The sequence below is a fragment of the Myotis davidii genome, unplaced genomic scaffold (genome assembly GCF_000327345.1).
Source record: "Myotis davidii unplaced genomic scaffold, ASM32734v1 scaffold1284, whole genome shotgun sequence".
NCBI classification, from domain to species: Eukaryota; Metazoa; Chordata; class Mammalia; order Chiroptera; family Vespertilionidae; genus Myotis; species Myotis davidii.
Genome location: NW_006295187.1, coordinates 83,633 through 97,691, shown reverse-complemented (window position 1 = coordinate 97,691; position 14,059 = coordinate 83,633). Strand labels below are relative to the sequence as shown.

At 35.8% G+C, this 14,059-nt stretch overlaps 1 long non-coding RNA gene across 1 annotated transcript; it reads left to right on the top strand.

Annotated features, from left to right (window-relative positions):
* The first annotated feature begins 8,236 nt into the window (after window positions 1–8,236).
* Window positions 8,237–11,270, top strand: LOC107184107. The gene is made up of 3 exons (XR_001514927.1): window positions 8,237–8,363; window positions 10,945–11,040; window positions 11,140–11,270. It is a non-coding gene; the product is annotated as an uncharacterized LOC107184107 (long non-coding RNA).
* Window positions 11,271–14,059: the final 2,789 nt, after the last annotated feature.

The window sequence follows — 14,059 nt, the reverse complement described above, 5'->3', positions numbered from 1 at the left end:
TATATATGAATACATTAAATAGAAGTATTTTGTAAAAAAAAAAAATTCCACAAGGCCTCATGTACATTTATTTAGCAACAGGTTCTGTGCTAAGTGCCTTATGGACTTTGCCACTTAATTCTCATAACAACCCTGTAAAGTAGGTCTTATTATTTCCATTTTACAAAATAAAAGCAGTGCTCTGAGGCAAATATAAAAAGGACATAGTCCACATATTTTATTGATACATAATGTTATTAACTAACATTATCCCAATAAACGTAATAAAATATTTTATTGAACTCATTAATTAAGAAAGGAAAAGATGTTATGACCAGTTCAAAGAGCGTTTAAGAAGCTAGTCTGTTTATCAGATACTTAACAGACATGTTCACATGAGATTGCTGAAGTAGAGATAGCCCTGGTTAATGTCCAGCAAGCCATTGATAATTGGGGTTATCTATTCCACTGGTTGGAAATTATTTGCATTTCTACTGGACAAAAATGTGCAAGTTAGCAAGTAAATTCCCTAAGTATAGGAACGTTAATCATTAGTAAACATGAGATGAATTAAGTACAGGTCTTGACAATCCTTGGGTGATTTTTGTCTTTGTCCCCGTGTGAAAACAAAACCTTTTGCCTTACAAGTTTGGAGAATCTTTCTGACAGTAACCTGCCCCCGGGTCCCACAAATATTAGTGAAGCAGAGATTCGAAGCTCTGTCACCTCACGGTGACTGCACAGCCCTTGCTACTCTACCCTCTGAGATGACTCAGCAATGAGCTAGTTTGTTGTCTGAGAATGTTAGAACCTATCAGATCTGTGCAGATAATTCTTACAGCGAGACATGTCTGAAGCACAGGGAATCTCTGGATGACAAAACCATCCAACTCGATCAATAAACTTTAACCTGAAGTAATAAGACCTTTGGTTTCTGCCTTAGTGGAAATTGCTGAGGCCACAGGTTCCACAAACACGAGTACTACACTGAAAAAGACATTGAAATAGCACTTTATTTTTAACCTCTGTCTTTATCATATTGAACTAGAGACTTGATGCACGAAATTCATGCAAGGGTAGGCCCTGGCTGCCTCGTGGCCCTGCCCACCTCCCGGACTCTCCTTGGCCTGGAGCTGCCCATGTAAGCTGCCACACACCCCAGTTCCCAGTTTCCAGTTCCGCAGAGCTCCCCCACACTCCGATGATCGCCCCGCAGAGGGTGGCCTGGGTCTCCCTCTTTGGGGAGATTGTGGAGCCACCCCGATTGATTGCCCTGCTGGCTTGGACCTCCCTTGGCGGGGCAATTGTGGGCCAGGCCCCCCAACCAATTGCATTGCACCCACCTTGGCTGGCCTGGTGCCAGTGCATGGTCATCCCGAAGGTCATTCTGTTTGGTTGTTCGGTTGATTTGCATATTATGCTTTTATTATTATAGATAGTGTTCTTCTCCTTTGAACATGTCAATCTTTACATTTAAATTCTATATCTAAATCAGTGTACATTTTGTCCTGCAAAGGGGCAGCAGTTTTTAAAACTGGCGGTATCATAATTGGCTGCAAAAATTCACTGCCTATTTATTAACAACTGCTGTTCAGGCATGCCTGTGGCTGTCACTACCACCGTTCTTGATCAGGCTCCCATCTGGTCCTCCCCAACTCCGCAAGGCTTTGGATGGTCCCAGGTGCACATGACTTAGTGAGTGCACTTACTGGCTCTCTCCAATTTATTTTCCCTATCATGAAAGCTCAGTTCTGATATATTTATATTGGAACCAATACTTAATGTTTGGGTAGATGAGGATAAATCTATAAGACTAAGAATGAACAGTCAAAAATGGTGAAAGGCTGAGCAGAGCAGCCAAGAGAAGAGAGAATTTCAAGAGGAGAAAGTAACCAGTGGAGTCAAGTGATGCCAGTAAGTAAGACCAGGACTGAAAATGTTCCATTGTCTTTAGCAACATCTTAGGTCTTAGTAATAAGTTGTTTCAATGGAAAAATGAAGGCTGAAGCCAAATCCTAAGTGCATTGAGGAATCAATGGGAGTTGAAAAATGGATTCCTGCAAACACCCCTCTCCCCCCACTTATGCTGTGGCCTGAGGATCCATAGATATGGTCCCTCTAAGACAACTCTTGGCAATGACTGTGGGCACATGTATTACATGTGCCAGGAGATATCTGACTCTTTGTAGATGTCACTTCTCATTCCTTTTATCTCTGCTTATCATGGTTTAATATCAACAACTACTGTGTCCTGGAAACTACTATGTGTAAGGCTGGGGCTGAGCACTTTTTATGCGCTTATTTCTAATTCTACAACAATCTTGAGTGCTCTTCCTCTCATTTTCCATATAAAGAAATAGATGTCACTTGTTTAAGTTCACACAGCTAGAACCATAGCTGGCATTTAAACTTGATAAACCACCCTTTCCGTGACATGCAAGGAGTCCCAGGGAAGATCAGGTAGCCCCGTAACCCTTGCTGCTTCTTATTCATTAGTTTCAATACATTTCACATTTCAAATGTCTCAGATTATAAAGACCTTGCTCTATATATTCTACAGCAGTTTGCTGAGCCCTTTGATTGGACTTTGAACACATAAATTTCTCCACACAGCAGCTCAGTCAACAGAAGTTGCTAATATGGGAAAGTCCCACCTGATCCATGAAAACCCTATTAGTCACACCCATCATAAATGCACCACCCTACTCTCTGGCCTCATTGATTGTCCCCCTTTATGATGAGTCACCAAGCATCACGCCCATCTGAGTCCCCATCAACTCTTGTCTGGATTATTATAGTAGCCTCCTCACCAGTCACTTTGCTTCTATCTTTGCTCCCAATCACACAGCAGCCAGAGTAATACTTTAAAAATGTAAGTCAGAAATGTTAGTTTTAAAAATGTTAGTTTTTAAAAATGTTAGTTTTCTTTTTAAAACCTGTTTCATGCAGAGAAAAACAACATTCTAACAATGACTGGTTAAACCCTCCTTACTCACCTCTCTGACCTCTTTTCCTGCTCTTCCCTTGCTCACCCTGCTGGAGCCACACTCCTTTCTCTTCTTTGATTCTGCAGGAAAAGCCAGCCTTAGGATAAACCTAATTATTAATCTTAGTCAGCCTTACTTTTTCTTTTTTTTCATAGCACACATTATTTTTCTGAATGCAACTTTAGGAGAGCAAGGATCTTTGTTCACTGATGTATCCCTAGTGCCTAGAATGGTATCTAGCACATAGTAGGTGCTCAATAAAACTTCATTCAAACCCCCAAATTTTTAACTTTGTTACTATTTTGCCTGGCATTTCTCCGCATTCTGTTCTGGTTCTCACCCCTTTTTTTTGTCTTAGGGATCGGGGTTGGGACTGGTCTTCTCTAGAACTTCCTTATTTCAAATCTAATATAAACTTAAACTTTAACAAATTTAGATATAATTTATATACCATAAAATTCACTGCTTTAATATTTATAATAAAGTGGTTTTAGTATATTCACAAGGTTGTATAACCATTGCCACTATCTGATTCCAGAATATTTTCATCACTCTCCAAAGAAACTCCACAGTCCATCTTCCCCCAACCCTGAGCAACCACTAATCTACATTCTATCTCTATAGATTTGACTGTTTGGGGCATTTCATATAAATGGAATCAAAGAATATAATATGGCTTCTTTCACTTAGCATAATATTTTCAATGTTCAACCATGTTGTGGCATATATCAGAACTTCATTTGTTTTTATGGCTGAATAATATTACATGATATGGATATACCACATTTAGTTTATCCATTCACCAGTTTATGGACATTTGGGTTGTTTCCACTTTTTAAAAATATTTTTATTGATTTCAGAGAGGGAGGGAAAAGAAGGGAGAGAAACAAACATCAGTGAAAGAGAATCATTGATCAGCTGCCTGCTCATGTCCCCTACTGGGGATGGAGCACACAACCAGGGCATGTGCCTGATCAGGAATCGAACCATGATTTTCCTAGTTCATGGGTTGATGCTCAACCACTGAACCACACGGGCCAGGCTTCACTTTTTGAATATTATGAATAATGCTGCTATGCGCATTTGTGTATAGTTTTTGTTTGAACACCTGTTTTCAATTCCTTGGATATACACCTAAGAATGGAATTTCTGGGTTATAAGGCAATTCTATATTTAATATTTTGAGGAATTGAAAAACTGTTTTTTCAAAATGGTTGTATCATTTTAAATTCTTACCAATGCTATATAAATTTTCTAATTTATCCATATCTTTGTCAACACTTGTTATTATCTGTATTATAGCAATCTTAGTGGTGATAAAGTGGTAGCTTATTGTGGTTTTGATTTGTATTTCCTTAATGACTACTGATTTGAATGTATTTTCATGTGCCACTTGTATATCTTCTTTGGATAAATGTCTATTCAAATCCTTTGCTCATTTTTAAATTGGTTATTTGTTGTTGAGATAAACACACACACACACACACACACACACACATACACACACACACACATACACATTCTTACATATATGTTCTGGATACCTAACCATTATCAGACATATGATTTGTAAATATTTTTTCTCATTCCATTTATTTTCTTTTTACTTTCTTAATGCTGTCCTTTGATGTACAAAAGTTTTAAATTTTAATAAGGGCCAATTTTTCTGTTTTTTTTTTCTTTAAATGCTTATAGTTTAGGTGTTCTATTTAAGAATCCATTGCCTGATTTACTTTGATGTATTTTGAGTTAATTTCTTTATATGGTGTGAGGTGGGGGTTCACCTTCATTCTATTGCATGTGGAAAATTAGTCTTCCCAGCATCATTTGTTGAAGAGTCTGTGTTTTTGTTTTTTTTTCTAAAATATTGTCTTGGCATACCTGTTGAAATTACTTGATTGTAAGTGTATGGGTTTATTTCTGGACATTCAATTGTATTTTATTAATCTATGTCTGTCCTTATGCCTATACCACACATTCTTGATTACTGTAGCTTTGTAGGAAGTTGTGAAATCAGTAAGATTGGGTCCTCCAACTTTGTTTTTCATTTTCAAGATTGCTTTGATTATTCGGAATCAATTGCAATTTTATATAAATTTTAAGGGTAGCTTTTCCCTTTCTGCAAAAAAAAAAAAAAAAAGGCTATTGGTACTTAGATAAGAGTGTTTTAAATCTGTGTATTGCTTAGGGTAGTATTGCCACCTTTAACAATATTAAGTGAATACAAAATATCTTTCCATTTATTTATATCTTCTTTAATTCCCTTCAGGGATTTTTTTGGTTAATCTTCAGTTACAAGTCCTGTAAAGTTTTTGGTTAAATTTATTTCTAAGTATTTTTCTGGCTCTTGATGTTTCTTAATTTAATTTAAAAACTGTTCATTGCTAGTTCGTAGAAATACAACCGATTTTTGTGTGTTGAACTTGTATCTTGCAACCTTGCTGAATTTGAAAATTGGCTCTACCAGATTTTTGGGGTTTTTTTTTTTGTAGATTCTTTAGGATTTTCTATATATAAGATCATGTCATCTGAAAATAGAGATAGTTTAATTTCTTTTCCAGTTTGGATGTCTTTTACTTCATATTCTGCCTAAATCTCCTGCTACGACCTCCCATACAATAGTGAATCAAAGTATGAGAGTGAACATTCTTGTCTTGTTCATGATGTTGGGGGTGAGGGGGAAGCATCCAGTCTCTCACCATTAAGTATGATGTTAGCTATGGGTTTTTTTGTAGATTCCCTTTATGAGGTTGAGGAAGTTCCCTTTTATTACTTATTTGTTGAGTGTTTTTATCTTGAAATGGTGTTGGAATTTGTCAAATGCTTTTTCTGTGTCTGTTGAGATGATCATATGGTTTTGGTTTTTTATTCTATTAATATGGTGTATTACATTAGTTGGTTTTAAATGTTGTGCTGACTTTGCATTCCTGGAATAAATCCCATTTGGTTATGGTGTATTATGCTTTCTATATGTTGCTGAATTTGGTTTGTTAGTTTATTGTTTAAATGTTTGCACCTATCGTCAATAGAGAGATTGGTCTGTAGTTTTCTTATCATATGTTTGATTTGGTGTTAGGGTAGTACTAGTTCCATAGAATAAGTTGGGAGGTCTTTCCTCCTCTTCTATTTTTGGTGAGACTTTTGAAACATTGGTCCTAACTCTTTAAATGTTTGGTAGAAGGTACCAGTGAAGCCACCTGTTCCAGGACTTTTCTTTGTGGGACATTCTTTGTTTATGACTTGGATCTCTTGTTATAAGTCTATTCAAATTTTCTATTTCTTTTTGGGTCCATTTTGGTAGTTAATCTCTTTATAGGAATTTATCCATTTAATCTACCATGTTCACATCTACCTGCTACAATTGCAGACACTATATTGGTGGTTAAAAATATTTGAAAAGTAATGAAGTTTGATTTATCTTGGATTAGAAGGCAAATATTTCAATTTTTTACCTGAAGTAGACTAGAAGAATCAAATGTCATCTTGATAATAAGGAATTTGATAGCTAAATCTTTAAGTATGCAAAGTAGAAATAGGAAATATACTTAAATAGTATGCCTTAAGAGGAAAATTCAAAAATGGTTAAATATTTGCCTTTGGGTTTATGAATTCAAAGTGAAACTAGCCTATTAATGAATAAAACATTTTCTCCTTAATAATATTATACAATTTAAAAAATTACTGATAGGTTACCAAGGAAATGAATTCTAGATTGTACCCCTTTCTGAGCAATTAATGTTCCCTGAATTAGTTTTGTTCCTCCTCTCTCTTTCTATAGAAAACTAAGCAAAATAAATGTGTTATAAAGCAGTCCCTTCTCAAAATCCAAACTGATAGCAACAATGTGAATAATAGTCCTTTTTCTAGCAAAAGGAAAATATTAAGGTAATTAAAATGACAATAAATGTTTAAAATGTAGAAACCTTTTTATATCTTTCTTGTTTGTTTGTTTTCTTAATACTCACCAAAAATATTTTTCCCAATGCTTTCCAGAGAAAGTGTACCCATAAGGGAGGGAGGGAATTTTATTGCATAGATTGTACATCATTTCTCCTCTTACTTGGGTATAGCCAGGCATTTTTTTTCAATGTTGAATGAGAGAGAGAGAGAGAGAGAGAGAGAGATATGATAATTTGGCTTAAATGACATGTAATAAACTTGGCTTAAATGCCGCATAATCAAATTACCGGATTATTGGCTGTATACTCTAATCTATATGACTTGAGGTAGAAAATCAAGTGTTCTTACCTATGTCTGTGGGAGCATACCCTGAATTCATATAACAGCAAGGAGCTCACAGGGGCTGAAGCATCACTGCAAATGGGAAAGTAGAGATGAGGCTTTTTAGGTGCCCTAACAAGGAGTTCAGATGGAGACCCATTGGCGGATTTTGATCTATGACGGGGCATGGTCATTTGCAGGGAACTGTCCTTCTTGGAGCTCCGTGGAGATGGCTTTGATCACGCAAGTCTTACCTTCTAAAGGAGGACACTCTCAATCTCATATTGGAGTTTTGGGAAGTATTGGTGCTATTTGTTGGTCACAGGGTCATTTGGCAAAACTTTTCTATCCAAACCTAAAAATTAAAGTTATTCCAAAGAAAATCTCAAGCATAGTCTAGGTCATGTTACATAAACCAGGTTGGACTTTTAAAAATGAAATGTCCTAGTTTTTGGCTAATAAAGACAAGTGTATGACTGCTCTCTGATAATTCTTGGCAATACAACATCTTTTTATTGTTTTTGCTTCTAGTACCTTTATATTAAAATTTCTCTTTTTAGAATGGTTCATAGGAAGGGGCAGCATTTAATGTGTTTTATCTTCTGCATCCTATAATGTAATAAAGAACTGTATTTCACAGAGCTTTTTCATTTCATTTTTATGACACTTTTTTTCATGGGTAGGTATTGCTCTCCTGATTTTAAAATTAAAGAAGCTGGTGCCTGTGTTAAGCAATTCAACCTTTCTTACTGACATAGCAGAGCTAGAATTTGAGGTCACGTCTGTCCAGCTTCAAAGTCCTTTCTTTTCCATATATCGCCCTCCCTCTTGGACAGAATTTCTCTAATTGCAATGACATTTTTCTTCTGTGCATTCCTTCACTGATCATCTCCTTCACGTGGGCTGAAGGCATTGGGTGAATTAGAAATCTGCCTATCTCTGGGTTAGGATAACTCAGCCTGTTTCATTCTTTAGGCCCCTTGTTTCCTCCATCACAACAGGCTAAGAGTTGCCAGAGGAGCTCTGCTTGCACACAATTGGCAGCCAGGAGAGGGGCAGCTGCTGCCCTCTTCAGATAATCTCTCTATTTAAAGTTCAAAGTGACCCTGGAAAACAGTAACAAGTAAGCCTGGCGCTGATCAGCCCACCCAACGACAGGAAGAATGGCTGAAAAAGGTAAGATTTCAGCGTCAGGCTGTCTTGGCAAAAAAAAAAAAAAAAAAAAAGACCCAGGCTCCCTGGCTTATTTTGCTTCCCAGTATCGGGTGTTACTCGGTTATTCTGATGAATGTGGTATATCTGCTAAAAGAGCATTAACCATGTATGTTAGTGTGGCCAAAAAACATGCATTCGATGTGCAGCGTATGGACCATGTCTATATATTCGTGGACAATTCTGAAAGGATTAAACAAACTTAAAAGCTGAATTTGTTCACACTTGTTTTGAAAGATGAGTTAGAAGTCAGTTATTCTCCAGGGTGGTACTAGATTTGAGGGATTAGATTGAGGTATTGTGGCATGCTGGACCAGAATTAAGGACATTTGAATTCTGTCAGAGCTGCTACGAATGGCCTGCGAGTTTGAGGAAGTCCCTCAACCTCTCTGAGCCTGTTTTCTAACTCTAAAATTAAAATAAGTAAAATGGGCTTAGTCATCTCTCATATGCTGTGCATCTGAAATTTTTTTCCTGGTTTTTAAATATTTTTTATATTTAAGAAAGATGATTAAGGCTGATATGACAAAATGGTCTGAATATGCTGTGTCCAAGAAATAGTTTCTAAATGCCTACAGGAATTCTTGCTTTTAGTCCTGACAGTCTCATGAAATATGCAGTATTATCATCATTCCAATTTTACAGATAAGGAAGCAGAGACAGCAAAATTTTGTAACTTGCCTACAATCATGCACGTAGAGAGTGGTGGCATCATGTTTTGAACTTGGACAGTCTTGTCCCAGGGCAATGTGACCTTAAGAATTCTTCCAGGTGTAATTGCTTGGGCATGCTCAGGCCTGGACAGAGAAAGAAGATTTTGAAGTTGGTCTTCATATTTTAAAAAAGGTTTTGTGCTGATTTGTGCTATGTTGAGTTCCTGTACTCCTATTTCAGAGCAATGGGATAGATTTTTGGTAAAACTTAACATATTCGTGTTAAAAGAACAAAAATGCAGTTATAGTTTGAATGTTTAAGGCATAATCAATTGTATTGGTTTACAATGAATTATAAATAATTAAGGCTTTATAATATGTACATTTTAGAATTATATTAAAATATCCCTATATAAAATAGTTATAATGCTCAATTAAAATACCAATATTCACTTTTAAGTTCTTTGAAATTGGGAAAAATACTAAATCACATATATGAACAGCTCAAAAAAGTACTATTATGTACTTCCACTGTAATGGCACCTTAATTCATAAAAGGCTTTCATCAAATAAGAGTAAAAGGTATGTCTTAATGTTCACTTTATCCTTAAAGCAATACCACATGGCAGATAAAGAGAAGGGTTTTTCATTCAGTGGTTAATACTTTGTTCAAGGTCACAGGAAGGTGAAGCAAGGAAAACCTAATTATTTTTTGAGAATTAAGAAAGACTCCAACATTTCTGGAAACATAGATTTAAATGATTAATATTTATTTTAACTTCTGAAAGTTTGCTTTAATGAGAATATCTTTTAATTTTAGACGTGTCTTTAGAAGTTTCCAGATGATTGTATTTTAATAGTATTTTTAAAACTCCACACTTTAAAGTAATGAAAATTATAAAATGAAGAAATGCAATTGCTAAGACTATGCATCTTCTTTGTTAGCCAATGGCATACGATCTAATTGTGCTTTTCAATGAAGAATATATGAGTCCTTAACCCAAAACATTAATTTTATATGATATCTTTCTGTGCGTTTTTTAACTCTATTGTGTGATATGTGTGTGTTTGAAAGAATAAGATTGAGATGCAGTGAATATTATTTTAAAAAGATATTTTTAAAGTTGCAAAGGCATGTAAATCGGTTGCAGACTCCTCTCCATCCCAGGCCCTTGTAGGGACTCATGCAAGAGGCAACCAATTGATGTGTTTTTCTCACATCAATATTTCTTTGTCTTTCCCTCTCTCTTCCACTCTCTATAAAAATCAATGGAAAAATATCCTGGGTGAAGATTAAAAAAAGAATGATCATATAAAATATAGTGCTTTTCCCCTTATGATATTTTAGAGTAAAGTTAGCTATCAAGGCCAAGAACAATTTCAATACCTTTCCCTATGTTGTGATTATTATTTAGTTTACTAGGAATTACGTCAGAATCATTGTCAATTGTTTGTATGTAAACAGCTGCTCTTTGTGCTATTGCACACATACATGAATGTGTGCTGTCTTCACTAAACATGCACAGTGGATAGACTTTACAAAGCCTTTGCATGTATTCAAATTCATTTGATCCTTGAAACAACTTCAGGGGATAGATATCACATGTTTCATTATCCACATTTTACAAATAGGGAAGTTCAAGCTCAGAGTGGCCCAAGGTCACATAACTGTAAAAGGAAGACCAATGATTGAACACAGGCCTTCTATTCCAAATTTCCAGCTGAGTCCCATGTACCTTTTGTAGAAAAAACACTGATAGTCATGTATGGGTATGACTAGAGAGTGTATTTATTCCCTTGTTATTACCAGGTCCCTCTTATTCTCTTGTTTCAGGAGATAAAATGCCCAAATGACCTACCAAATCTGTTCTGTTTTGTTTATTTTTAAACAGAATGTACATCATCACGCATTCTGGTCCCTATTCTACTCTTGATTGCCTGGATTGTGGGCTGCATCGTAATGGTTTACATTACCTTCTTTTAGAAAGGTAAAGTTTTCAATGATTGAATATGTTCATTCATAAAGGGCATACATTAGTCCGGAAATACTCTTTTCTGCTTTACTAACAAAACATTTTACCATGCAGGCAAGACGACTTCAGACTGATGCCATTTAGAAGAATGAAGACAAGTGTGAACACGACAGATTATTAAATATGCCTCATGTAGACAACTGCAATGTTTGACACTACTTCATAAACTTGGATTTGTAAACTGACACTTTGGTGTACATAAATGTCTCGTTGGGAACGTGTTTAAAATCTTGGGTACAAATAAGAACCGTAAGAAAGTATGGATGAAGTTTTCTATAACCTAGGAGTAGGAAAAACATTCTACCTTATGACTAAATGCATAAGCGTTAGGAAAATGTTTGGTAGCTTAAACTACAATTAAAATATTTTTGCCCCTCCCCCCCAAAAAAATAGAAAAAAATGAGCTAGAGACAAAAAGGAATAGTTTACGGAAAACAGAATATAAATGTAAACTTGGTCCTTAACCTCTTGCTCATAATAAGAGAACTGTAATTAAAACTGCCCTGAAGAGCCATTGCTCACCTATCAGGTGGGGGAAAATAAAGACAATATATGTGTTGGTCAGGCTGTGCAGAAAGAAGCAATCTCATATATTGTCTTTAGGAATTCAAAAATAGTACAACATTTTAAGGGTTGTTTGGTATCAGTATCTACTAAAATTACATATGTATTTACCTTTTGACCAAGCTATTCCTCTTCTAAGAATATTGTAATTTCCATAGATATGCTGGTAAAAATACAAAACAGCATATATGCAATTCTATTCACTATGGCATAATTTGTTATCGCAAAAATCTAGAAATAAGCCAAATGTCTATTAATAGGGGACTGACTGAGAAAACTGTGCTCTATTTACAAAATGTAGTACTTAACGCAGCTGTGAAAAGGAATAAAGAAAGTCTCTATCAACTGATGTGATGTCATCTCCAGGTCAACATGTTAAGTGACAAAAAAACCCAGGTACAGAACAATGTGTGCTACCTTTTGTGTCAGAAAAGAGGAGGCTATCCCAATATGCACACATATTAAAATATTGAAACAGAGGCACCACATTATAGGCTATTTCTGACTGTACCTTATTTTGTAGCTTTTATTAGTCAAATCTTATAAACTGAAAAGAAAAAGACAGAAAAAGAAAAAAGGTCATCCCCCCAATTTAAATCAAACTGAAACAAATACACATAATAGCATATCAAGTTGGTGGCACAACTACAAAGAGAAAAAATTCTTTCAAGTGACTTTAAAACACAGTATTTCTGACTGTACATTTTTCTTGAGATAGGAATCTTAGCCACACTCAAAAGTCTTTTTGTTAGTACTAATATTGGCATTGTTAGTTTCAAATTTATGTCATCAGCAACAAGAAGTCAAGCAAATACCCTTGAGAACATTCTAAACATCTTGACCACACCCTTACTTTGCCTCATGGAATCTGGCTACAAAATAAAGACTCTGCTTACAGGCTGTGGCACTGTCTCTCCATCCGAGAGCAGTGTCCCACCTAGCACCAGCTTTATTCTCTTGTCTGTCTTCTTTAAGCCTTCACCAGCCCCCTCAGGTTCACCCCTCGCTGTGCTGAGCACCGCACAGCAAATAAATGTGATGAATGGACCAACTACAGAAACCACTGTTGTATTTCTGTAATAGAGATGTTAGGAAATTGTTATTAATTTTGTGCATTATAACGTTTGCAATTGGCAATGGAAAAGAAAGGCTCTTATCTGTTAGAGATACATACAGAAATATTTACTGATGAAATTATATGATGTCTAGGAATTGCTTTAAAGTATTCCCATAGAAAACAAACAAACAAAAAATAAAGGAGATGGGAAATAAGACAGGCAAAGTGTTGATATTTGTTTAAATTAAGAGATAACTCCACAAGAATTTATTATACTCTTTCCTCTACTCTTGTACATGTTTTTTAATATATGTTTTTATTGATTTCAGAGAGGAAGGGAGAGGGAGAGAGAAATAGAAACATCAATGATGAGAATCATTGATTGGCTGCCTCCTGCACAGCTCCTACTGGGGATCCAGCCTGAAACCCAGGCACGTGCCCTAACTGGGACTCGAACCAGTGACTTCTTGGTTCATAGGTCGACTTTCAACTACTGAAACACACCGGCCAGGTTTAGAAAAAATTTTTTTAAGAAGTTTGTTTTTTCTCCCTATAGCTCTGAGTTGTGAATTACAAGTAATACAGGAAGAGTTAGAAAGTGAGAATGTGGCAACCTACATCTTATGTTTGTCAGAACAACTTCCTTTCTTTAGTCTGGAGTATTTTTCTCCACATGCACTGGTCCTTTTCTGTAGTTCTTTGAAGCTACAGGATCCCTCATTGCTGGTTCAAATGTATGCTCAACGTTTCCCTGGAACAAAAAATGCCTCAGTGTTCCCCATAAATCTTTACATTCTACCTCTGACAAAGACTTTCTTATTTCAAGGACTCAATATTCTCTTCGCCAGAACTTTAAAACAGACTGTAACATTGTTTTTAAGCAGCAATAGGAATGAATTTTTCTATAATAAGTATTTTAATTCCATGTTTCCACAGCCAACCTGATCATTTTCTCAGAGAACAAAGGAAGCTTTGTGCAGGGAAAGGAATAAAAGTTGGGGAAGTCAGATTGCTTTATCCTGACTTGGGAGCCCTATGAGTCGTTAATTAATCTCTCTAACCTTAATTTTCTCAATTATAAAAGACAAGTAATAATATTTTCATGGGATTGTGGTGAGGACTGTAATGTTTTCTAAACCTACCTGATCTGAATCACCCGAGTCATTTGTTGTAAATACAGATCCTCAAGCTCTTTCTCTGGAGAGTTCATTTTCAATAGATCTGGAGGGCACCTATTAAAAAATCAGCCCTTTGGGTGATTCTTATTATCACAAAAGTTTAGAAAACATAATTATAATGTGTGTGTGTGTGTGTATTACTCCCTGATACATATAGACACTGACCTATGACAAC